At 45.4% G+C, this 24,122-nt stretch overlaps 1 long non-coding RNA gene across 1 annotated transcript in view; it reads left to right on the forward strand.

The window, feature by feature from the left end:
• The first annotated feature begins 3,214 nt into the window (after window positions 1–3,214).
• LOC143995872 (uncharacterized) overlaps window positions 3,215–24,122 on the forward strand; it is a 29,211-nt gene continuing 8,303 nt past the window's right edge. Inside the window, exons 1-2 of the long non-coding RNA XR_013277486.1 lie at window positions 3,215–3,330; window positions 4,606–4,728. This is a non-coding gene — a long non-coding RNA (uncharacterized LOC143995872). The remainder of the gene's footprint in view (window positions 3,331–4,605; window positions 4,729–24,122) is intronic.

Consider the following 24,122-nt stretch of genomic DNA (forward strand, 5'->3'; position numbering starts at 1 on the left):
TTTTTTACGCTCGAACATTTGGCCCACGGAAGCCTGCCTTTTTGCAGAAAAATGTGAGGACGGCATGATGGAAGGTGGAGTGGAGGACAATTGTGAGGAGAGAGGAGAAGGAGAAGGAGAAGGAGAAGTAGAAGACGAGGCTGGATGGTGGGAGCCTGGAGTGTGGCTTTGTGTGTTCCGTTGCTCCCACTGGGCTCGGTGATGGCTGCTCATGTGCCTTCTTAAGGCGGTCGTCAGTAGGTGAGTGTTGGGCTTACCGCGACTTATGCGTTGACTGCAAAGATTGCAGATGGCAACACTATTGTCAGCAGCGGACACGTTAAAAAAATCCCACACTGCGGAGCCATGTGCCGGCGTCCTAGGAGCGCCAGATGTGACCATACATGGTTGATGCCTCGCTCCTGATACATTAGCAGTCTGCTTTGTGCCTCCTGTGCAATCTAAGTTCCGCCTGCTTCTCCTCCCTATCTGCTAGTCCATATCTCCCTCTGAACTCCCCTCCTCTTCCTCTGTTGTGGGCACCCATGTGACATCACTAGACACGTCATCATCGACGTCACCTTCCCCACCGCTATAATTAGAGATCTCGGAGTAGGCAGCAACACCGGGGACCAACCTCCTCCTTGGGCTGATCTGGGTACTGTTGTCAGACTGCTGAGTGGCGGTTGTTGCTACCTCCTCTTCCTGATCCAATGCCAAGAATGGCTGCGCATCGGAAATTTCTTGTGATGGATCGGAAAATAAATCCTGTGACTCAAGCAGAAGGTATATGGTGGTGGTGATGTTGGTGGTAGTGTCTTTGGGGGTGCACACAGCAGAGAGTGAAGAGGCTGCAGATCGAGAGGATGAGGAGGGTGCAGAAGAGTAAGGCTGAGTGAGCCACTCAACCAAGTCTGGTGCGTCCTTTGACGTAATCGCACGCACCTTCGGCAATTTGCCACTTTGGCTCAAGCCTGTTGCTCCTGCCCTACCCCTACCACCCCAGTGGAAGGGCCTGCCTCTTCCTCTGCCTCTCATTTTTTAAATGACCCTGTGACAAAAGTCTCTAGAGAAGTGCAGTATGTATGTGGAAGAAGGTATATAACACCCCGCTTCAATCTGTCGTTTTTGGGGGCCACTGGTCTATCACACCAGTTATAATACTTTTTTTTAAATAGCGTTTGTCACTCTTTGTAGTATCGCTGCAGAACCGCTCAGCAGTCACAATTCTGCACAGTGGAAATGCACTATACTATGCTTTCTATATGTGCAAGTATTTCATACGTGTATTACACCGCTATATACTGCACAGCAAATAGTACACCTATACCAGTCCTTAAAAGGACCTTTGTGGACCTAATAGTAGCTAGCTAGTAGCTAGTGAATTGCAGACTGTCCCTGCTCCAAAAACCTCCCTACAGTGAGAAACGACAGCTGCAGAATCGGACAGCAGCACAGCAGTGCAGTGCACTATATATGCTTTCTATATTTGAAAGAAAGTATATTATACGTGTACAACCCTATATACTGTACACCTATAAAAGGACCTTTGTGGACCTAGTAGCTAGTGGTTTGCAGACTGTCCCTGCTTCAAACACCAAACTGTCCCTCAGTCCCTACACCGATAAAAGACAGCTGCAGAATCGGGCAGCAATCAGCTCAACAGCACAGCAGTCAAGTATAATATGCTTTCTATATTTGAAAGAAAGTATATTATACGTGTACAACCCTATATACTGTACACCTATACTAGTCCTTAAAAGGACCTTTGTGAACCTAGTAGCTAGTGATTTGCAGACTGTCCCTCAGTCCCTACACTGATAAAAGACAGCTGCAGAATCCGTCAGCATTCAGCTCAGCAGTCAAGCATAATAGGCTTTCTATATTTGAAAGAAAGTATATTATACGTGTACAACCCTATATACTGTACACCTATACCAGTCCTTAAAAGGACTTTTGTGGACCTAATAGCTAGTGATTTGTGTCACTACAGTCTGTCCCTGCTCCACACAGTGTCCTTTCCCTACACTGACAAAAGACAGAATGTAAAATGGCCACCAGATCAGGTCTATTTATAAGTTAGGGGGAATGTCCAATTGTCCATGTGCTGAAATGTCTCAATTGGCTGTCCTGTACCCCATGATGGATGTGTCATCATGGGTCAAAGTTCTTTCACAATGTAAACGCATATGTCCGCTGCACGAACAGCGCCAGATGTCCGCCGGTTTGGCGAGTCGCGAACACGCAAAATTAGCCGTGAACCGACCGCCAGGCGAACCGCAAGGTCATCCCTACTGACTGCACTATATACTCTGAAATGAAAGGGAAGAGAGAGTGGAAGGGGGGAGAGAGAGGGAGAGAGAAAGGAGGGAGAGAGAGGTGGGAGAGAATAGAGGGAGGGAGTGTGGAAGAGAGAGTTTGGAAGAGAAAGGAGGAAGGGAAAGAGAAAAAGGAGGGAGAGAGAGAGGAGGGGGGACCAGAGTAAGAACTCCTTTCAACCAGCCAGTAATAAGCAGTTGCGTTTTAGCACAGAATTTAGAAACTCCTTAAATATACAAAAAAATAGCTACGGACTATAGAGATACAAAATCACAAACAAATTATATTTTAAAATGTTCACAATTTTATTGTTCAATGCGTTTCTTGGGTCAATGCAGAAATGCATTGAAGCGTGATATCCTCATATGCACTTGCTTTGGAAATATTGCTTCAGAAATCATTTGTACATTTATAATGATGTATTTGGATGTCTTTGGGGTGAAATATTGTACTTTGGATATGGATGTACAATGAACAGCCTGTAATACATATTTTTTATTGTGGATCTTTAAATGGAAGAACAATATTGAACGTTTTATATAATTAGTTTGTGATTTGTACCTCTAATGTCCTGTATCTTGTTCTGTATGGTGATGGAGATTCATAAGTCAAATGTATAGGATGTGGTACCTTTAATTAGGATTATATTTGTAGAGTGCCCCCCCCCCCTTTTTTTTGGTTGTGTTCGTGATTCCAGTCTCAGTGTAGAGGGAAGGACAGAGGTCACTTCCCAGGGTAGAAGCTTCTTCAATGGAACTCTGCTAAGGATTGTAGTAGAAGTTGATTCCCTGAGATTTGGAAGGGGTCCAGCACACAGATCTTCCTATTTTTCTTTTTTTTTCCATAGAAGCACAGAGAGGGAGGGGGGGGGGGTAATGTAATACACAGCTGATCTGCAAATATAAAACTGTGTGTGGTAAAGACAGACTGTCACTGATTGAAGGGAGCTGTGCAGGGGAGGATAGCTTGTGTCCCCTCTCTGATCATCTATAACACGTCCTGTTTGCTTCAATTTGTCTTCCAAAAATTCAGGTTAGTAAGGGAAAGGGTGGAGAGGAGTTGGGGGGGGGGGGGGGTAGAGAGGGAGTCATTCACTATACAGAAGGCTCACTCACCTATCATGTCTGACCTCCCCGAGGCTCCAGCATCTCCAGTATAGACACAGGATCTCTGTCTCACCCTCTCGTTTAAAATCTGCCACCCACACCAGGAACCCCTTTGTAGGCAGTGTAGCCAAACACTGCACATCAGAGGGTGGAGCTTGGTGCTGGGCAGGAACAGCAGGGATTGGATGAGAGGTGGGGTGGAGCTTGAGGCTGGCCAGGAACAGCAAGTTTAGGGTGTGGGGTGGAGTTTGAGGCTTGGCGGTAACAGCGGGGATAGGGTGGGAGTTGAAGGGTGGAGCTTGAGGATGGGCAGTAACAGCAGTGATAGGGTGGGGGTGGAGCTTGAGACTTGACAGTAACAGCAAGGATAGGGTGAGTGATGGGGGTGGAGCTTGAGGCTTGGTGGTAAAACCGGGGTAGGGTAGAGCTTGGAAATGAGCAGTAACCACAGAAATAGGGTGGCGGTACAGCTTAAGGCTTGGCAGTAACAACAGGGGTAGGGTGGGGGGCGGGGGTGGAGCTTGAGGATTGGCAGTAACAGCAGGAATATGGTGGGGGTGATGCTTAAGGCTTAGCGGTAACAACAGGGATAAGCTGGGAGGTGGGGATGGAGCTCGAGGCTTGGCAGTTACAGCAGGAATAAAGCAAGTGGTGGATCCAATCCAGCCTCTGCTTATCCTATCCATCTAGTCACTCAGGGGTGAATGTTGCTGGTGGACACTCACAGAGCGCTTCAGACGTTTATCCTGAAGTGACAGTTGCTGCCAGCCATCCTATATTCACAGACAGGTTCTCCTCTCCCCAGATGGGAGATAAACTCTTTGTGGAAAAAAAGGATGATTGGCAATCTTTGTTTAGGGGAAGTTCTGAGGACGAGAGAAGACAATGGTGGCCATATTTAAAAAAGAAAACAATCTAGAGGCAGTTTTGATAGAAGAAAATATTGTGTAATTTACAAAGTATATCTGATTTACATTCGTTGTTCAGTCATTTAGTCATGTCCAATTCATGTCCGACTCATGTCCGAGTCTTCATGGACCATGGTGCGCCAGGTTTTTCTGTCCTCCACTGCCTCCCGGAGCTTGCTTACCTTCATGTACATTGTTTTGATGATGCTATCTATCTATCTTGTTTTCTATCGTCTACTTTATGAGTTTCTGGGTGTAAGAAGTTAGAGCAGATCTTTTCCTTTCCTTTCCAGTGATAAGACTGACTGCAGCTGGGGGTCCTCCTGCCATGTCTACACTGCGGTCTTATCTGGTGATCACCGTCTGTCTCCTCTGCCAACTGATGCCGGTTGATGCCAACGCTCCGGAGGGGGAAGGTAAGACAAAGAAGGTGACATTTAATATTTTTATGGAGGAGTGGGGAGAACCAGGTCGGGCAAAAATTTAACAGCGCACCTCATCCCAATGGTATTGAATAGAAAGAGAGAGAGAAAGGTGGGTGGGATTATTGCGGTGCTATAAAGATGAGAAAATTATGTAGTATAAAAGTAAAAAGAAATTTTATTAAATACAGTAAAAATTAACCACAATAATGAGGTAAATTCCAGGAATTATTTTCAAAAATACAGACAACAATATCTATACAGACAATAACCACAATCCGTCAATTAGTTTAGATGAAGGGGTTCTTGGCTATTCTGATGGAATCCCGACATGTTTCGCCTACACAGAGGCTTCTTCAGGGGAGCCAATAATTGACAGGAGGTAATTTTAAAAGAAAAAAAGAGAAGATTCACAATCTCCGAATACGGGCCCCGCCTGCACACTAAAGTGAGGACACCTTTAGAACGTGGAGAGCGCAACAGTCCCTGAAATCCCCAGGAGGTGACTACGCAGGTTGATGTTGAATATGTCACAGGTGGAGAACTAATAATTGCAGGTAAGCAAGTCCATAAGATAATCTGGTGTCATGATAATGACCAATAAACAGAGAAGAGCAAAAGGAAATATTGCTATGTTCCAATAAAATGGATATGGAATCGCACTATGCTTAAAGAACTCAGCAGAGGGCTGCAACAAGTGGACCAATCAGCCAGCATGTGCAGCACCAAAAAATGTTAGTCTTCACAATGAGATCACCGCTGTAGTGTCTCGCAGGACCGACTGGTGTAGATTGGTCCACTTGTTGCAGCCCTCTGCTGAGTTCTTTAAGCATAGTGCGATTCCATATCCATTTTATTGGAACATAGCAATATTTCCTTTTGCTCTTCTCTGTTTATTGGTCATTATCATGACACCAGATCATCTTATGGACTTGCTTACCTGCAATTATTAGTTCTCCACCTGTGACATATTCAACATCAACCTGCGTAGTCACCTCCTGGGGATTTCAGGGACTGTTGCGCTCTCCACGTTCTAAAGGTGTCCTCACTTTAGTGTGCAGGCGGGGCCCGTATTCGGAGATTGTGAATCTTCTCTTTTTTTCTTTTAAAATTACCTCCTGTCAATTATTGGCTCCCCTGAAGAAGCCTCTGTGTAGGCGAAACATGTCGGGATTCCATCAGAATAGCCAAGAACCCCTTCATCTAAACTAATTGACAGATTGTGGTTATTGTCTGTATAGATATTGTTGTCTGTATTTTTGAAAATAATTCCTGGAATTTACCTCATTATTGTGGTTAATTTTTACTGTATTTAATAAAATTTCTTTTTACTTTTATACTACATAATTTTCTCATCTTTATAGCACCGCAATAATCCCACCCACCTTACTCTCTCTCTTTCTGACATTTAATATTATCACAGGCTGATCCTGATTCTTTATATATTATTTTCAGTCATCGATGATTATGGAATATTATGGTGAGAAACGGCGGGGAATTATCCTGGGCTCACCAGGGAAGGAGCCTTCATACCTCCATCACACATTCATGTGCCAAAATAAATGTATTGTCAGAGGTTGGAGTTGTTCACATTATTAATGTCATAACACTATGAAAAAACCTTTAGGATTGGTTCACACCAGTCTGTGTGATAACATTTTGTATTTTACCATGCGGACAGCCATCAGTGTGAGGCCCAGCATTTTTTCTTAGTGCCCAACACCGGAAAATCAGAAAATTCTCTCTGTGTGGTTGTGTCCGTATTTCAAGGGTTGATTGCTTGTTTAGTCTAGCGGAGAGTAAAAGCACTTTTACTTACCTTATCCTCTGCTCCCCAGTGGTGGACTGTCCCTCGGCATCCCCCCCAGTCCAACACAGAGCAACCTTGCATTTGTCTTGTGACCTTACACCATTGGACCATGAGGGAGAAGACGATGTTAGGATTAGCAATGATGATATATAACGGGAGTCAGCATTCAACGGACACCACACCCTAATCAAAATGGGAACACCAAAACCAAAATGGAGAACACTGAGGATTTTTAGCCATTTCAATACCGGGCACGTTTATCCCCTTACTGCCCAGGCCAATTTTCACTGTTCAGCGCTGTCACACTTTTAATGGCAGTTGTGCAGTCGTGCTACACTGTACCCAAACGATGTGTTTTAACTTTTTTTTTCACATAAATGGAGCTTTCTTTTGGTGGTATTTAAAGCGGAGGTCCACCCTAAAATGGACCTTCCGCTCATTGGAATCCTCCCCCCCCTCCGGCGCCACAATTGGCACCTTTCAGGGGGGAGGGGGGTGCAGGTACCTGTACAGTACAGGTATCTGCACCTACTTCCTGGATAGCTCTCTGCGGAAAGGGGTGTAGATTACGCCCCTTTCCGAAAGTCCCCCGCTGCCTGCTGGGAAACACACAGATCCCAGAGGCAGCGGGTCCATCCTCATTGCGCAGCGCGACTCGCGCATGCGCAATAGGGAACCGGGAAATGAAGCGGAAAGGCTCCACTTCCTGATTCCCATACCCAAGATGGCGGCGGCAGCACCCGAGAGACGATCGAGAGATCGGCTTCGGGTGCCGACATCGCGGGCGCGCTGGACAGGTAAGTGTCACTATTTTAAAAGTCAGCAGCTGCAGTATTTGTAGCTGCTGGCTTTTAAAAAAAAAAAAACGCGGACTCCCGGCGGACTCCCGCTTTAATCACTGCTGGGTTTTTTTTTTTTTTTGCTAAATAAACGAAAAATATACCTGTAGCACCTTCTACCTTAGGTAGGTAGGTGCTAGTGTAGGTTTTTTTGTATAAGCTCAAGAAAAATGCCGTATACACACGATCGGAATTCTCGTCGGAAAATTCTTGGATGGTTTTTCCGACGGAATTCGGCTCAAGCTTGTGTCGCCTACACGCGGTCACACCAAATTCCCACCGTCAAGAATGTGGTGACGTACAACATTACTTCGAGCCGCGAAAATGAAGTTCAATGCTTCTGAGCATGCATTAAATTGTTTCCGAGCATGCGTCGGAAATTTTGCACACCGGAATTGCCACAGACGATCGGATTGGAAAAATTGAGAACACGCTCTCAATCTTTTGCTGGCCGAAATTCCACCAGTAAAAGTCTGATGGAGCCTACACATGGTCGCATTTTCTAATGAATAGCTCTCATCGGTCTTTTCCTGGCCGAATTTCCGATCGTGTGTACGTTGGCAAAAAAGATGATGACAGGTACACTGATGGCACCTCTACCATATATGTTAATTAATACAGACACAATGCCATTCACCCAGGTAAGGTGTTGCTGCCATAGCCAAGCAAACTGGACCAAAAGAAAAGAAAAGATGGGGGAAAGCTCAGGTGAGAGAACCCCCGAGAGATAAAATGGCTACTAAGGCAGCAAAGGGCCAGGGGCGTAACTATAGGGGATGCAGCAGTCGCGACCGCAACCGGGCCCTGTGATGCAGGGGGCCCATGCAGCCCCCTCTACATATGGCCGGCAGCAGCATAGGCAGCTAGGGGTACCAGTGCAGCATGCACACGGGTGGCTGGAGGTGGAGGGTGACTAGCAGAGCTCCATGCTCGACTATCGCACTGGCTGCTCTTTAGTTGTGCATTCCCCGCATGACCTGTGTCCTCAGCCGGCTCCTCAGAGTACCACTCTCCAGCTCCATGCATTGCCGCTCAGTCCAATATCTGTTCTCCCCCCCCGAGTCCGGCCCACTCTGCACTGCATACTTCTCCCGGGTAAACAAACTTTAAGCACACAGATGCAGTGCAGCCCTATGAGAGCCGGCTCGCGGAGGACACTGCAGGCTTGTCTGCCAGCCCTCCTCCTCCCCGTCATACACAGATGATGAAAGGTCTTTGTGGGAGATATGCTGATCACCCATCCAGCACACTGGATGGAGCCCAGGCCAACATGGATGAGTGAGCGGCCTACAGCTTGGTCATGGTGAGTGAGAGGACCCCATCCCCCACACACCATTACATACCCCCTCCATCTCCCCCTGGAGACAGGGACCCCTTCTCACGTGGGGACAGGGACCCCCACCTCCCCTGGGGACAGGGACTCCTTCTCACCTGTGGGCAGTAACTTCATCTGTCCTGGAGAAAGGGACCTCATCTCTTCTGGGGACGGGGACCCCATCCTGCCTAGGGACAGTCCCCCAATGGGGCACCTAAAAATTTAAAAAAATTATAATAAAAAAAAATACTGATACCAGTGGTGGAACTACAGGGCTCACAAAGGTCATACCTGTGACCACGCCCTGGAGTTCCACCGCTGGACTCGGAGGGAAGGGCCCTGGCTGGGGTTCAGGGGGGCCCTTCATGGTTCCTTGCATCGGGGCCCTGAAGGTTCTAGTTACGCCACTGCAAAGGGCAATACTAGAGTCTGGTAAAAATGTACAAAAATTTATTCAAGCATTAATTCAGAACTTTAATGCATTCCTGCCATAGTTGATTTCTTCACCTTGCTTACTTGAGATATCATTTATCTATCAAGTGGAACCCTGCTTCATTGTGGGCAGTACTTCCAGGTTTTGCTAGCTACTAACCTCTACATGTTCATGTGTGTCTGTTGTATACACAATAACTGCAGACAATCAATGAAAACGTATATTGAAAGAATTGCATACGTGCAGAGATCCTTTTTTGAAAAAAAATTAAAAAATGTGTAGCACTAACCCCCGAAGGAGCTGCTGATTTAACTTTGGGCTTACCGATTACCTCCACCAGCTCGTACTCGTTGTCCTTGTCTAAGGGTTCCCAGGGTTGATAACCCAGTAACTGTAGAGACCGACACTTGAATTCCTTGTTAGGATTTTTATTTTGCATAAAGCAGTTGAACAAACTCAGTCTCTAAGTTGGGAATAGAGGGTATCAGGGTAGAGTTTAGCTCAGGTGCTTGGAGCTGCTGACTTCAATAAAAGCCTCTCTCTATATACACGATCCAGGAAACAGCCGCTCACAACTGGATTCTTTAACTGTTGGATAAATCCTTAACCGCTTAAGGACCGCCTCACGCCGATGTACGTCAGCAGAATGGCGTGGCTGGGCACAATCACGTACCTGTGCGTTCCCTTTAAGTGCCCAGCTGTGGGTCGTGTGTGCACCACCAGTGGCGTACTCGGACCCAGTCCTGAGCTCCGTGACCATGGCCGCGGGACCCGTGGATCCAATCGCCGCCGGTGTCCCCGTGATCGGGTCACAGAGCTGAGGAGGAGAGGTAAGTGTAAACAAACCTCTCTTCATGCTTCCTACTGAGGCCATCACTGATCGTCTGTTCCCTGTAAGCCCCTGTACACATGGTCTGAGATTTCGACAACCAAATCCGTCGGATTTTGTCCGTCGGATTTTGTCCGTCGGATTTTGTCCGAAACTGTTGCATACACACGGTCGGACTAAGTTGTCGAAAAATCAGATCGTTCAGTACGTGATGACGTAATTTAGTTACGATGGGACTACGTTCAGGCTAGTAGCCAATAGCTTTGATGTAGGAATTTGATCTGAGCATGCGTGGCACTTTGTCCGATCAAAATTCTCTACACATGATCGGAGTATGTCCGATCGAACCAGTTGGTCGGAAAATATTTCCAACAAGTTGGAAAATTGGGTCCGACAGATATTCCGACGGAATCAGTCCGATGCATACCACACACAGTCGGATTATCCGACAACACGGTCCGATAAGACGCACTCCGACGGATTCTCCGACCGTGTGTACAAGGGCTTATAGGGAAAGATGATCGGTGATGTCAGACGCCAAGCCACGCCCCCTACCGTTAAAAAAAACACACACACACTCAACCCCTACACTGCCCCCTAGTGGTTAACCCCTTCACTGCCAGTGAAATTTTTACAGTAATCAGTGCATTATTAATTGCACTGATTGCTGTATCAATGCCAATGGTCCCAAAAATGTGTCAAAATTGTCCATGTCCGCCATAATGTCGCAGTCACAATAAAAATTGCTGATCACCGCCATTGCTAGTAAAAAGAAAAAATATTAATAAAAATGACATAAAAGTATCCCCTATTTTGTAGACGCTATAACTTTTGTGCAAACCAATCAATAAACGCTTATTGCATTTTTTTTTTTACCAAAAATATGTAGAAGAATACGTATCGGTCTAAACTGAGGAAAAAATAATTTTTATATATTTGTGGGGGATATTTATTATAGCAAAAAGTATAAATATTGCATTTTTTTCAAAATTGTCGCTCTATTTTTGTTTATAGCCAGGGCCGTCTTTAGCGCAGGGCAAACGGGGCACCTGCCCTGGGCCCAATGTTTGTAGGGGGGCCCCGTTACCCGTGAATTGTGACCCCAATGAAGGTTTTGCAGAGTGTGCAGAGGACACGGGAGGCTGTATTCCCATGCTAGCCAGCTGAAAGGGGGCGGGGCCAGGAGCTCCGCTGACGCTCTGACCCCGCCCCCGTGCAGCCTGTATGCTTGGAACACAGCGGCTGTAGTGAGAGCCAGTGATCGAAGTGGGAGCATCAGTGGAGCTCCCGGCCCCACCCCCTGACCTCTGTATTCCCCAGCCAGTATAGAGGGGGCGGGGCCGAGAGCTCCACTGACGCTCCCACTCCGATCACTGGCTCTCATTACAGCCGCTCTGTTCCGAGCATACAGGCTGCACAGGCGCGGGGTCAGAGCGTCAGTGGAGCTCCCGGCCCCGCCTCCTCTCAGCTGGCTAGCGCGGGAATACAGCCTCCCGTGTCCTCTGTGCACTCTGCAAAACCTTCATCGGGGCCCCAATTCACGGGTAACGGGGCCCCCCTACAAAACATCAGTGGAGCTCCCGGCTGTTGTAGTGAGATCAGAGAATGGAAGCCCAGCCCACATACCTCTAAATGTATGTAGTGAGTTTGGCTGGCCAGGTATGTCCTTGCACCCATAAAATGCCTGACTGCTTAAACCCTGAGCTGTGTTATTCAACTGTCAAGCTGTGCGTTGCTAAAAGTTCTCTGGCCATCACCTGTAGCATGTCCGCAGTCTCTGTCTCCTGCAGTATGTCCGCAGTCTCTGATTGTCTCCTGCAGTATGTCCGCAGTCTCTGATTGTCTCCTGCAGTATGTCCACAGTCTCTGATTGTCTCCTGCAGTATGTCCGCAGTCTTTTATTGTCTCCTGTAGTATGTCCGCAGTCTCTCATTGTCTCCTGCAGTATGTCCGCAGTCTCTCATTGTCTCCTACAGTATGTCCGCAGTCTCTCATTGTCTCCTGCAGTATGTCCGCAGTCTCTCATTGTCTCCTGCAGTATGTCCGCAGTCTCTGATTGTCTCCTGCAGTATGTTCTCAGTCTCTGATTGTATCCTGCAGTATGTCCGCAGTCTCTGATTGTCTCCTGCAGTATGTCCCCAGTCTCTGATTGTCTCCTGTAGTATGTGCCCAATCTCTGATTGTCTCCTGCCGTATGTCCGCAGTCTCTGATTGTCTCCTGCAGTATGTCCGCAGTCTCTGATTGTATCCTGCAGTATGTCCGCAGTCTCTTATTCTCTCCTGCAGTATGTCCGAAGTCTCTGATTGTCTCCTGTAGTATGTACGCAGTCTCTGATTGTCTCCTGCAGTATGTCCACAGTCTTTGATTGTCTCCTGCAGTATGTCCGCAGTCTCTAATTGTCTCCTTCAGTATGTCTGCAGTCTCTGATTGTATCCTGCAGTATGTCCGCAGTCTCTGATTCTCTCCTGTAGTATGTCCGCAGTCCCTGATTGTCTCCTGCAGTATGTACGCAGTCTCTGATTGTCTCCTGCAGTATGTCCACAGTCTTTGATTGTCTCCTGCAGTATGTCCACAGTCTTTGATTGTCTCCTGCAGTATGTCTGCAGTCTCTGATTGTCTCCTGCAGTATGTTCGCAGTCTCTAATTGTCTCCTTCAGTATGTCCGCAGTCTTTGATTGTCTCCTGTAATATGTCCGCAGTCTCTGATTGTCTCCTGTAATATGTCCGCAGTCTCTGATTGTCTCCTGTAATATGTCCGCAGTCTCTGATTGTCTCCTGTAATATGTCCGCAGTCTCTGATTGTCTCCTGCAGTATGTCCCCAGTCTTTGGTAATCTCCTGCAGTATGTCTGCAGTCTCTGACACTCTCCTGTAGTATGTGTATTAATGTGCTCCTTTACTTGCTCAATTATTCAGTGAGAGGTAATGATGTGTATTAGCCTGTAGCAACCAATCAGCGAACAGTAGTGATCTGCTTTAATCTCTAACAGCCAATCAGTAAGTGGTAATGATGTGCATTAACCTCTAGCAACCAATCGGCAAGCAGAAATTATGTGTTGTAACCTCTAGCAACCAGCCAGCGAGCAGTAAGGATAGGCTGTAACCTCTGGCAAACAATTGCAATCGCTGCGTGATCTGCTGCAGTAAACAGATTTTGAGTCTACCTGCTATTTTTTTTATGTCTCAGAATGGAGGGGGGGCCCCAAGAAAATGTTTGCCCAGGGCCCAAACAAAATTAAAGACTGCCCTGTTTATAGCACAAAAAAATAAAAACTGCAGAGGTGATCAAATACCACCGAAAGAAAGCTCTATTTGTGGGAAAAAAAAGGACGCCAATTTTGTTTGGGAGTCACGTCGCACGACCGTGCAATTATCAGTTAAAGCGACGCAGTGCCGAATTACAAAAAGGGGCCTGGTCCTTTAGCTGGAAAATGGTCCGGGGCTTAAGTGGTTAAGATTTGGGTTTAGCAGCCAACAGGTAATTCTGGCTTTTCAAAGACTCTCACACAGACTTGGTTGGAAACTTAGTTACAACTGGAAGGGTAGAAGTAGAAACTTTTCTTACTGTATCAGAATCTTTCAGCCGGTCCGGCGATACCATAAGAACTGTGGATTCAGTCAATGTCCATGGCAGCTCTGCTTCCAGGCTCTTACCGAGCAGCCAGCCTTGTGCGTGGTTCTCTTACTGAAGAGCCCTCCCCTGGTCGTATGTAGAGTTGCTGGGCCTCTCCAAACCCGGGACAGCACCGGAACACCTCAGAATCCTCCTTCCAGTTACTGCGCCTTGAACTAGCCAGTTCCGAGACTCGGAAACGGATGGATCCGCACCCCAGGCCATGAGGGCCCCTGGGGGCTGGTCAGGAGGACCAGGACCACGGAATCAGCAACAACTTCTGGACCAGAACCCAGAACTATATGACTATATGACTTCAGCACCTTAGCACTCTGTTTCTTTACAGCCACCGCATCATGCTGCACCCACCAAAAGTAGGTCACAAACCGACACTGTATTACCAAAAGTATTGTAATGCCTGCCTTTACACGCACATGAACTTTAATGGACTCCCAGTCTTAGTCCATAGGGTTCAATATTGAATTGGTCCACCCTTTGCAGCTATAGCAGCTTCAACTCTTCTGGGAAGGTTTGTCCACAAGGTTTAGAAAAGTGTCTATAGGAATGTTTGACCATTCTTCCAGAAGCTCACTTGTGAGGTCAGGCACTGATGTTGGACAAGAAGGCCTGGCTTGCAGTCTTCGCTCGAATTCAGCCCAAAGACATTCTATCAGGTTAAGGTTAGGACTAGCCCTTAACCTCTTTGTGAAAAAAACTTAAAGCCTGAACACAGTTTTGCAACTTTGGCATATGTTAGTAAAACTGGATATAAATTTCTAAAGTACTACTTAGTACTGCTTTCATAAAATGCTTTTTCTCAATGTCGCTCGTGAATTGGAGTGAATGTCTTGGTCTATGACCTTTTGGACATTCATGGTCCTTACTAGGCATATTTGAGAATCTTCGTGTCTCATCAGAAGGTCAGGAAACACAATGTGGTTATTTCCCGATAATTCATTCTTCATTCTGCAGTGTTAGCAAAGTCGGTGACAACAAGGGAAATAGTTGAAGATATGGGAATTGGCTAAGTGCCTGCAAGAAGGCAAGTCTGATAGAACCAAGTCCATGGTTTGTACCTAGAATGGTCCCCGACTCCAACTAATCTGTGATCGGAAAATGATGTGATTGTGATCTGATGAAAAGCTTGGAAAGTTTTGCTCACTTAGTGGAAGATTAATCTCCCAGAGTCTCTCTTATTTGTTCCATCACATACTTTTCACACATTCCTGTGTATTAGCCACCAGCGGGTTTTAACCCCTTCATCACCGGGGCATTTTTTGCTACTCAGCACTGCACTACTTTAACTGGCAATTAGACATGTGCACTGCCGAAAAATGTGTTTGTTTTCGTTTCATTCGTTTTGTCGTAATTAGTTATTTTGAATAAATTTGTAACTTCGGAAAAATTTTAATTTGTTATGTTCTATTTTTGTTTAAATGCAGTATTCGTAAATTAAAAAATTTGGAAATTTCAAATTTGGAAATTCTAAAATCTTAAATAATAACTAACTAATAATAACTAACTATTAAATTATAGGTATTGGAATTTCCTTTCAAATTTAGCTGTTTATGAACGTAACATATGAATTTATGTGAAGTTACGAATTATCCAAAATAATGAATGTCGTATCTAAACAAATGGAAGATAAAAAATTAATATTAATAAATAATAATAAAAAAAGTTATTATTATTATTTATTCTTATTAATTTGTTACGTTCCATTTGCTTACATACGGCATTCATTATTTCAGATAATTCGTAACTTCAGATAAATTCGTATTCGTTACGTTCACCAACAGCCAAATATGAAAGGAGATTCCAATACCTATAATTTAATAGTAATAGTTAAGTTATTATTAGTTAGTTGTTATTTCAGATTTTCGAATTTTCGGGTTTTCGAATTTACGAATATATTCGGAAAAATTTGGTAAACGGGTTTTCCTTCATTCGGATATTTCCGAATTATTGAATTTGTCTAAATTAGTTTTTAAAAAACGAATTCGGAACTAAACAAATTGCACACGTCTAATGCCCACACTCCAGATGGAAGTGGGCTCACTGGAAAAGAAAATTTTTTTAACAAGAAAAAAATAAATAAATGCTAAAACATACATTTATTACTCATGCCAGCTGGAACTCCGCTTTAACCAGTTCCCGACCAGCGCACGCCGATGTAAGTCGACAGAATGGCACGGGCAGGCATATTGGCGTACATGTACGTCCAATCTTCAATGCCGCCCTGCCATCACTGGTTGGGACTCCCGTGAGTCCGGTCGCGGGACCCGCGGACTCGATTGCCGCGGGGATACCCGCGATCGTCTCACGGGACGGCTGAATGGAGGAAATGCCGTGTAAACAGCATTTCTCCATTCTGCCTAGCAACTAGTGACGCTGATCTCTGCTCCATGTGATTGGAGCAGAGATCAGTGTTCACTAAATGAAAGCCCAACCCACCCACAGTTAGTAACACACCCCTAGGAATACTTAACCCCTACACTGCCACCCACTGGTTAACCCCTTCACTGCCAGTGTCATTTACACAGGAATCACTGCATTTATATAGCAGTGATTACTGTATAAATGACAATGGTCCAAAAAATGTGTCAAAAATGTCCAATGGGTCCCCTACAATGTCGCAGTCACAATAAAAATCGCTGATCGCCGCCATTACTAGTAAAAAAAAAAAAATTATTAATAAAAATGCTATAAAACTATCCCCTATTTTGTAAACGCTATAACTTTTGCGCAGACCAATCAATAATCGCTTATTGCGATTTTTTTTTTACCAAAAATATGTAGAAGAATACGTATCGGCCTAAACTGAGGGAAAAAATGTTTTTTTATATATTTTTGGGGGATATTTATTATAACAAAAAGTAAAAAATAATGCGGTTTTTTCAAAATTGTCGCTCTATTTTTGTTTATAGCGCAAAAAATAAAAACCGCAGAGGTGATCAAATACCACCAAAAGAAAGCTCTATTTGTGAGAAAAAAAGGACGTCAATTTTGTTTGGGAGCCACGTCGCACGACCGTGCAATTGTCAGTTACAGCGACGCAGTGCCGAATCGCAAAACATGGTCTGGTCTTTGACCAGCAAAATGGTCCGGTCTGTAAGTGGTTAATCAAAGGGCAATCAAAGGGGTTAACTGTGTGCCTAACAATGTGTAATGCTTCTACTTTCTGATCTGGCTGTTTTTTTCTCCCTGCTTTTCAGGAGGAAGAGACAGCCAGATCGCTGTTCCTGGTACACAGAGTTCTGTGTGTTTTGAAAAGACAGAACTCAGTGATTGGATACAGCCATTCAGCAGGGTTCAGCTAAAAACCATTGGCTGAAATCTGCTGCCAAACACCGTGCTGTGTCCAATCACAGCACGGGTCGAAAACCCCGGAAGAAGGCCGGTTCCCGTACATGTACATGACTGTGCCCGTATCTCCCGCCCGCTCGCAGTATATTTATTGTGAGGGGTCGGCAGGTGATTAACTCTCTACAAGGTTAGAGGAGCTGAAGGGAACTTGATCACCAGGCATGTGATGGTGATGGTCCCAATTGCCCCAACAACCCCTTGTTCTGACACTGTGTATAAGAAGTCCTCCTCATTCTGGGCATGTCGGGTGATTTAGGAAATATGAGCCATCCAAATAATAACCAGGTTATTGGAAGCCAACATATCTAAACCCAAGAACAAAAATGTCATATATTGCAGCTGATTGGCCCTTAGATGTGGTGGCTGCTGAAGTTTTCTTTTCCTAGTTTATTGTCACCTGATGATCCTGCCAGTAACACACTTCCTGTCTCAGGGTGGCGGTGTTCACCCACTGTACTCATCATAGCATATTGAGGCGTTCTTAGTTCAGAGCAGTGGCGTAACTAGAACCTTCAGGGCCCCGATGCAAGAAACCATGAAGGGCCCCCCTGAACCCCAGCCAGGGCCCTTCCCTCTGAGTCCGGCGGTGGAACTCCAGGGCGTGGTCACAGGTATGACCTTTGTGAGCCCTGTAGTTCCACCACTGGTATCAGTAGTTTTTTTTATTTTTAGGTGCCCCATTGGGGGACTGTCCCAAGGCAGGATGGGGTCCCCGTCCCCAGAAGAGATGAGGTCCTTTTCTCCAGGGCAGATGAAGTTACTGCCCCCAGGTGAGAAGGGGTCCCTGTCCCCAGGGGAGGTGGGGGTCCCTGTCCCCAGGGGGAGATGGAGGGTGTGTGGGGGATGGAGTCCTCGCACTCACCATGACCAAGCTGTAGGCCACGCACTCATCCATGTTGGCCTGGGCTCCATCCACTGTGCTGGATGGGACGGGCGATCAGCATATCTCCCAGAAAGAAACTCTGGCTGGGGAGAACAGACATCGGACTGAGCGGCAATGCATGGAGCAGGAGAGGGGTACTCTGAGGAGCCGGCCGAGGACACAGGTCACAGGGGGAATGCACAACTAAAGAGCAGCCAGTGCGATAGTGGAGCATGGAGCTCTGCTAGTCACCCTCCACCTCCAGCCACCCGTGTGCATGGTGCACTGGTACCCCTAGCTGCCTATGCTGCTGCTGGCCATATGTAGAGGGGGCTGCATGGGCCCCCTGCATCACAGGGCCCAGTTGCCGTCGCGACTGCTGCACCCCCTATAGTTATGCCCCTGGTTCAGAGTATAGCCTGGAAAGCTAAAAGCAGTGATTGATATAACTGTAGCGCACCCCTCAGGAGCCGCTGGTGAACTGACTCTTTCCACCAGTTAGTGCACACACAGCCAGGGGCAAAGCACTTTCTTTATTCCTCCACTGGCTCAAAAGGGACCACCAAGGGGTGTCCTTTTAGGGATTTTTGTAGCGATAAATTTGGATGGGGTGAAGGGAGCATGGGATACCCCAAACTGGTGAACTGAACTCTTTGAGGACTCCTCCTCTATCTTGCTGTGCTGCAAAAAATGTCCCACAGAATCTCTAACGCTGGTAGGTGACGAGGACTTTCCTGAGAGACCAAAGCTGCACACAGTCACTTACCTCCAGCTCCGGGGTCATCTACTCACACAACCACAGGATCATCAGTTGCCTCTTTCCTTTATCGACCAAGTACTCCCCAGTGAGGGAGATATAGGCTCCCACCATAGGTCAGCTGGACACCTTTTCCCCAAACTTCCTCCTGGTACTCTCCAGTGAGGTAGATATAGGCTCCCACCATAGGACAGCTGGACACCTTTTCCCGCAACTTCCTCCTGGTACTCCCCAGTGAGGGAGATATAGGCTCCCACCATAAGTCAGCTGGACACCCTTTCCCCCCCAACTTCCTCCTGGTACTCTCCAGTGACCTTCTCCAGACCCGAAGAACTCCAGGACTACACTCTGCAAAAAGGCCCTCCAGCTAAAGCCTGAGCTAAGACCTTGATGTCTTCTAGATGGGACACCCAGTAATCCTGCCCCCGAGGTCTTCTCTAGGCTTGTGCAATTCGTTTCGTAACGAATTGAAATTCGGCCGAATTTTGCATCTTTCGGACATTCGGATGCATCCGAATGTCCGAATAAAAAAATAACAAATTACAACGAATACAAAAGAAATATAACGAATGAATTCGAATGAATTCGACATGATTCGAAATGATTTCAACTGCATTCGAAATTATTTCAACACGACACTTCAAATTTGGATATGTTGTAGTGCTAGTACTATTGTGTTTGCATACCAAATTTGGGGTTTCTAGCTATAAGTGACCCCGAGATATGTGGCCCCAAAATCGGGTCACAAAATGTCATTCTCTGCTCTAATAACTAATAACATTTTGCGACCCGATTTTGGGGCCACATATCTCGGAGTCACTTATAGATAGAAACCCCAAATTTGGTATGCAAACACAATAGTACTAGCACTACAACATATCCAAATTTGGAGTAGCACCAAGGGACCCCGAGATACATGGCCCTAAATTCGGGTCACAAAATATTTTCGAATTTGGTTGAAATATTTTCGAATTCGGTAGAAAACTAAACGAAATCCGAAAACGAATTTAAGGAAGTTAACGAATATAACTAAACGAAATTAATGAATTAACGAATTAAAACGAAACTAAACTAAACTAATTTTTTCCTTTTGCACATGTCTAGTCTTCTCCAGCCAGAGGTCACAGAAGTCGCAATTGTGACCCTTCTCCATGCTGCAGGGGGCCCGTGTGGCACCTGGATAGGGGAGTTGGTGGGAGCAGCATACAGAGGAACCGATGCCCCCCCATCTTCCTCCTGCAGCCACTGAAAACCTGCTTCTCCTCTTCCCCCCCCACATGCATTCAGCAGCTGCAGGAGGAAAAGGGAGGGCATTGGTTCCACTATATGCCACATCTCCTATCCAGGTCCTGCTGCTCCCAGGCCCATGTGTGTTCCCTTGTCCCCCCTAGTCTCCCTGCAGTGCTGCCAGGTTCCCCCCTTTCCCTCTTTCGCTGACTGCTGCGGTGGATGTGTCAGGATTTAGAACAGGGAGGGGCCGATAAATATGTAATTTACTGTCCCCTTCCTTTTTTGAATGAAGTCAGTAATTGGTACCGATCGGTCCTGTGTCCATTCATAACGGAAGCATAGTAAACGGTATTTACTATGCTTCTGTTTGTGAATGAACGGGAAACCTCTGTACAGAGCTACTCCTGTCCATTCATCCTGTGCTGATGAGTCTGCAGAGATGGAGGCTGAGGGCTGTGTTCTCATCCTGGATTCACACATATGTGAACACAGACGTTGCATGTGATTCGCACCACAACGCTGGTGCAGATCACATCTGATGTTTGTGCAATGCGAATACATTTGTATGGCTGAACTTGGATTGGATTCACACAAAAAAGGTGCAGGAACCTTTTTTCCCCCTCGCACTGGAATTGGATTGCATTGGTGTGCACACCCAATGCGATCCGATTCCTACCCGAATTCACAGTTCACACTGCGATCCATGAACCAATCTGGGGGTGTCATTAACTTTGTATTGGCAACCGCAGCAGTTTTCAGAGGGCAGTGTGAACTGCCTGAGGGGGGAGATGCGATGCGGGAACCGGCACTGGAATCGCACTGGTTCCCGCATTGCAAAAGTGTGAAGCCAGGCTCAATTTCCTTTCTCTGTCTCAAAGGTGAAACATCAGAGGTCTGTTTAGACCCCTGATATTTCACCAAAGCTTCCCAACAGGGCTCATAAAAAAATAATAATAATAAAAAAAAAATATAATAATAAAATAAAATGGTAGAAAATAATAAAAAAAATCTAATAACAAAAATAAAAAAACTATTGAGCACCGCCATACTGACCCCTCCACTGCCCTACTGACAAAGTATACCACCCTACTGACACCATCCACTGTATTACTGACAAAGTCCACTGCCATATGGATACCGTCCACTGCTCTACTGACTGACACCATTCATGGGGGGCGTGGCTATACGGCGACCAGCTTACACAGTATTAGGTAGAGAGAAGGCGGAGGAAGGAGCACATACCTACTGAAGTATTGACTATCACGATTTGGCGCTGCTTTCAAACCAGGCTGTCTGTTGTCAGGTACCGCACAGCTGCCTTGTTATAGAGTTTGTGCTTTTTGATATCAATTGGACTAGCCTCCGATGTGCTTACCAATGCCTAAGAGTAAAGGATCTCCTGATTGACCAGTGGAATGTTGATTTGAAGTACCTGTTTTTAACTTGATTCATGTGAGTGCGACTTTTTAGCGATTTTTCTAGTGAGATTAAAATTATCTTTGCAATCTTGCACTATGGGAAGTCTCCTTTGTTTCCTTGAGGTAACTCTGAGTTATTAACCAATTAACCTCTGCTGCGGAGCTTGGCACAAGAGTTGGCTGGAGGAACGACTACCATCTGTATTCACTATAAGCACTTCTGCCTGACACGAGAGTGCTGGGCAATACTGTTGGTGAGTGTTCTAAACGAGGGGGGCACGAACACTGAAGGTGTGGTGGAGGTTTGCGTTTATGGACACTTTATAGAATTTTCACTGGAGAAGGAGTCTTTGAACTACTGCAATCATCATTTCAATATTAGACATTGAATGTGTCTGATTGAATATTGGATGTGTGAGACCATATGTTTTGGGACTGCACATTGTTATAAGAGCACTTTTTGGCTTCACTTATTTGCTTTATATAATTGTTTTCACGTATTTGACATTTTTTTATTTTTTTATGTTTATGCGATTTTTTTGTTATCACTTACATGTGATTTTTTGAATGTGATCTCATTATATTCATGCACTTGTGTTTATTATTCACGGAGTCCAGTAGGACATTAGAGTACACTGTTATTTAGCGTTATTGCGCTTATTCAGCGCCACAAGGTGATTTCTGTTTATTATTTCGTTTATTTTCCTTTATTTTATCACCTTCTGAGAAGTATACCAATTTTTTAAGTGGCAGCTAGGAAGGGAGGGGGGCATTTGAGCGCTGTGATGATATACTAGAAGGGAGGCTTGTATAGCTTGTATAGTGTATCTTGAGTCTTGTTGACACCATTCATAGTTCTACTGACACCAGTGGTGGAATTAGTAGGGTCCCACAGGTCACACTTGCGACTAGGCCCTGGCATTCCACCACTGTGGGAGGCCACACAATGGCAAAAAAATAGGCAATTACCGAACATGTGAAAGGGCCCCGCTGCAGGACCTTAATAAAGGGCCCTGCAATGGTATTAAAGGACCCTGGGCTCAGAGGGAAGGGCCTCACCTGGGGATCAGGTGAACCCTTCAAGGTTTCTTGCAACGGGGGGCCCTGAAGGTTCTAGTTAAGCCTCTGTCTCTAGCAGGATTGGGCCAAGGAATTCTCTCTCCCTCAGGTCTCAGACTTTTTTTGGGCATTCCAGCCACCCTACTGGGCGCACCTCCCCAGGGATTGGCTTTATTCCCTATAAATATTCAGGCTGACAAATCTGTTCTTCCTCCCACTATACTTCTAGAATCCTCTAGAATACAGGGAGAAGTAATCAGAGCCACAGCATGTGAGACACTGAGCAGGCCAGAACAATCAACCCCTGTTCCATTGATTGCAGAGGAGCTAAACTAAACGTGCCTATCTACCTGCATTAACTAGGAGGGTGCTATATATCAGTTCAGTGTGCAGGAAGTGACAAGGACACTGCATTTCTGGCAGGATCAACAGGTATTTTCTGTACTTGCAGAAAACGCTCTTAGCCTGAAAAAAAAGAAAACAAATACATGCAACACATCTAAGGACTGGGAAGCCCCAATATGACATTTTTGTTTTTGTTTTTTTTATACATTTTAATTCTTTATGCTTATTCAGCCTGGAAACAGTCATGATTATTACAGGGAAATAATGCTACTTTTTATGTCATTGGCTCTAATGGAAGTTTTCTATGTGCTAGGTTTAGTGGTCAGATCAATTCAAGATACAGTTTGTGTGCACATTTATTATATACATACAGTTAGGTCCATATATATTTGGACACAGGCACAATTTTAGTTTTTTCAAGTATTTACCAAAACATATTTAAGCTATAGTTATACAATATAATGGATATGGGCTCAAAGTGCGCACTCTCAGGTTTGATTTGAGGGTATGTACATCCAAATCGGAGGAAGGGTTTAGGAATTACAGCTGTTAAGAATAGCCACTCCCCCTTTTTCAAGGGACAATTGAATCAAAAGCTGCGTCGTGGACAGGTGTGGGCTACTCCTTCATTATTTCTTCATCAATTAGGCAGGTAAAAGATCTGGAGTTGATTCTAAGTGTGGTATTTGCATTTGGAATCTATTGCGGTGAGCCTACATCATGCGTTCAAAGGAGCTGTCCATGCAAGTGATAAAAAAATTAAACAAATTAAACAAATCCATCAGAGAGATAGCAGCAACATTAGGAGTGGCCAAATCAACAGTTTGGTACATTCTGAAGAAAAGAAGAAGAACGCACTGGTGAGTTCAGCAACATAAAAAGGCCTGGACGTCCAAGGAAGACAACAGTGGCGGGTGATCGCAGAATCCTCTCTATGGTAAAGAAAAACCCATTCACAACATCCACGCAAGTGAAGGACACTCTCCAGGAGGTGGGCGTGTCATTGTAAAAGTCTACAATCAAGAGAAGACTTCACAAGAGCAAATACAGAGGGCTCACCACAAGGTGCAAACCATTCATAAGCCTGAAAAATAGAAAAGCCAGATTGGACTCTTTGTATGGATGAAACTAAGATTATAGGGGTTGTAAAGGTTTGTTTTTTATTTTCTAAATAGGTTCCTTTAAGCTAGTGCATTGTTGGTTCACTTATCTTTTCCTTCGATTTCCCTTCTAAATGTTTTTTTTCTTTGTTTTCTGTCTGAATTTCTCACTTCCTGTTCCTCCTCAGTAAGCTGTTCAGTAAGCTGTTCTGGCTGACTAACCACCGCTCGGATGATGGTGAGAAGTTTACTGAGGAGAAACAGGAAGTGAGATATTCAGACAAAAAAAAAAAACATTTAGAAGGGAAATCTAAATATGTTGCAGGTGTCTAGAAGACAGCTCCAAATCCTTGGAGTAATGTTAAGCCTTTTTTAAACGCTTGTTTGTGCGAGTATGACCTTTGTTTTTACT

This window comes from Lithobates pipiens, unplaced genomic scaffold (genome assembly GCF_037356315.1).
Source record: "Lithobates pipiens isolate NorthernLeopardFrog02 unplaced genomic scaffold, aLitPip1_a1.2 Scaffold_19, whole genome shotgun sequence".
In the NCBI taxonomy this organism is placed as follows: domain Eukaryota; kingdom Metazoa; phylum Chordata; class Amphibia; order Anura; family Ranidae; genus Lithobates; species Lithobates pipiens.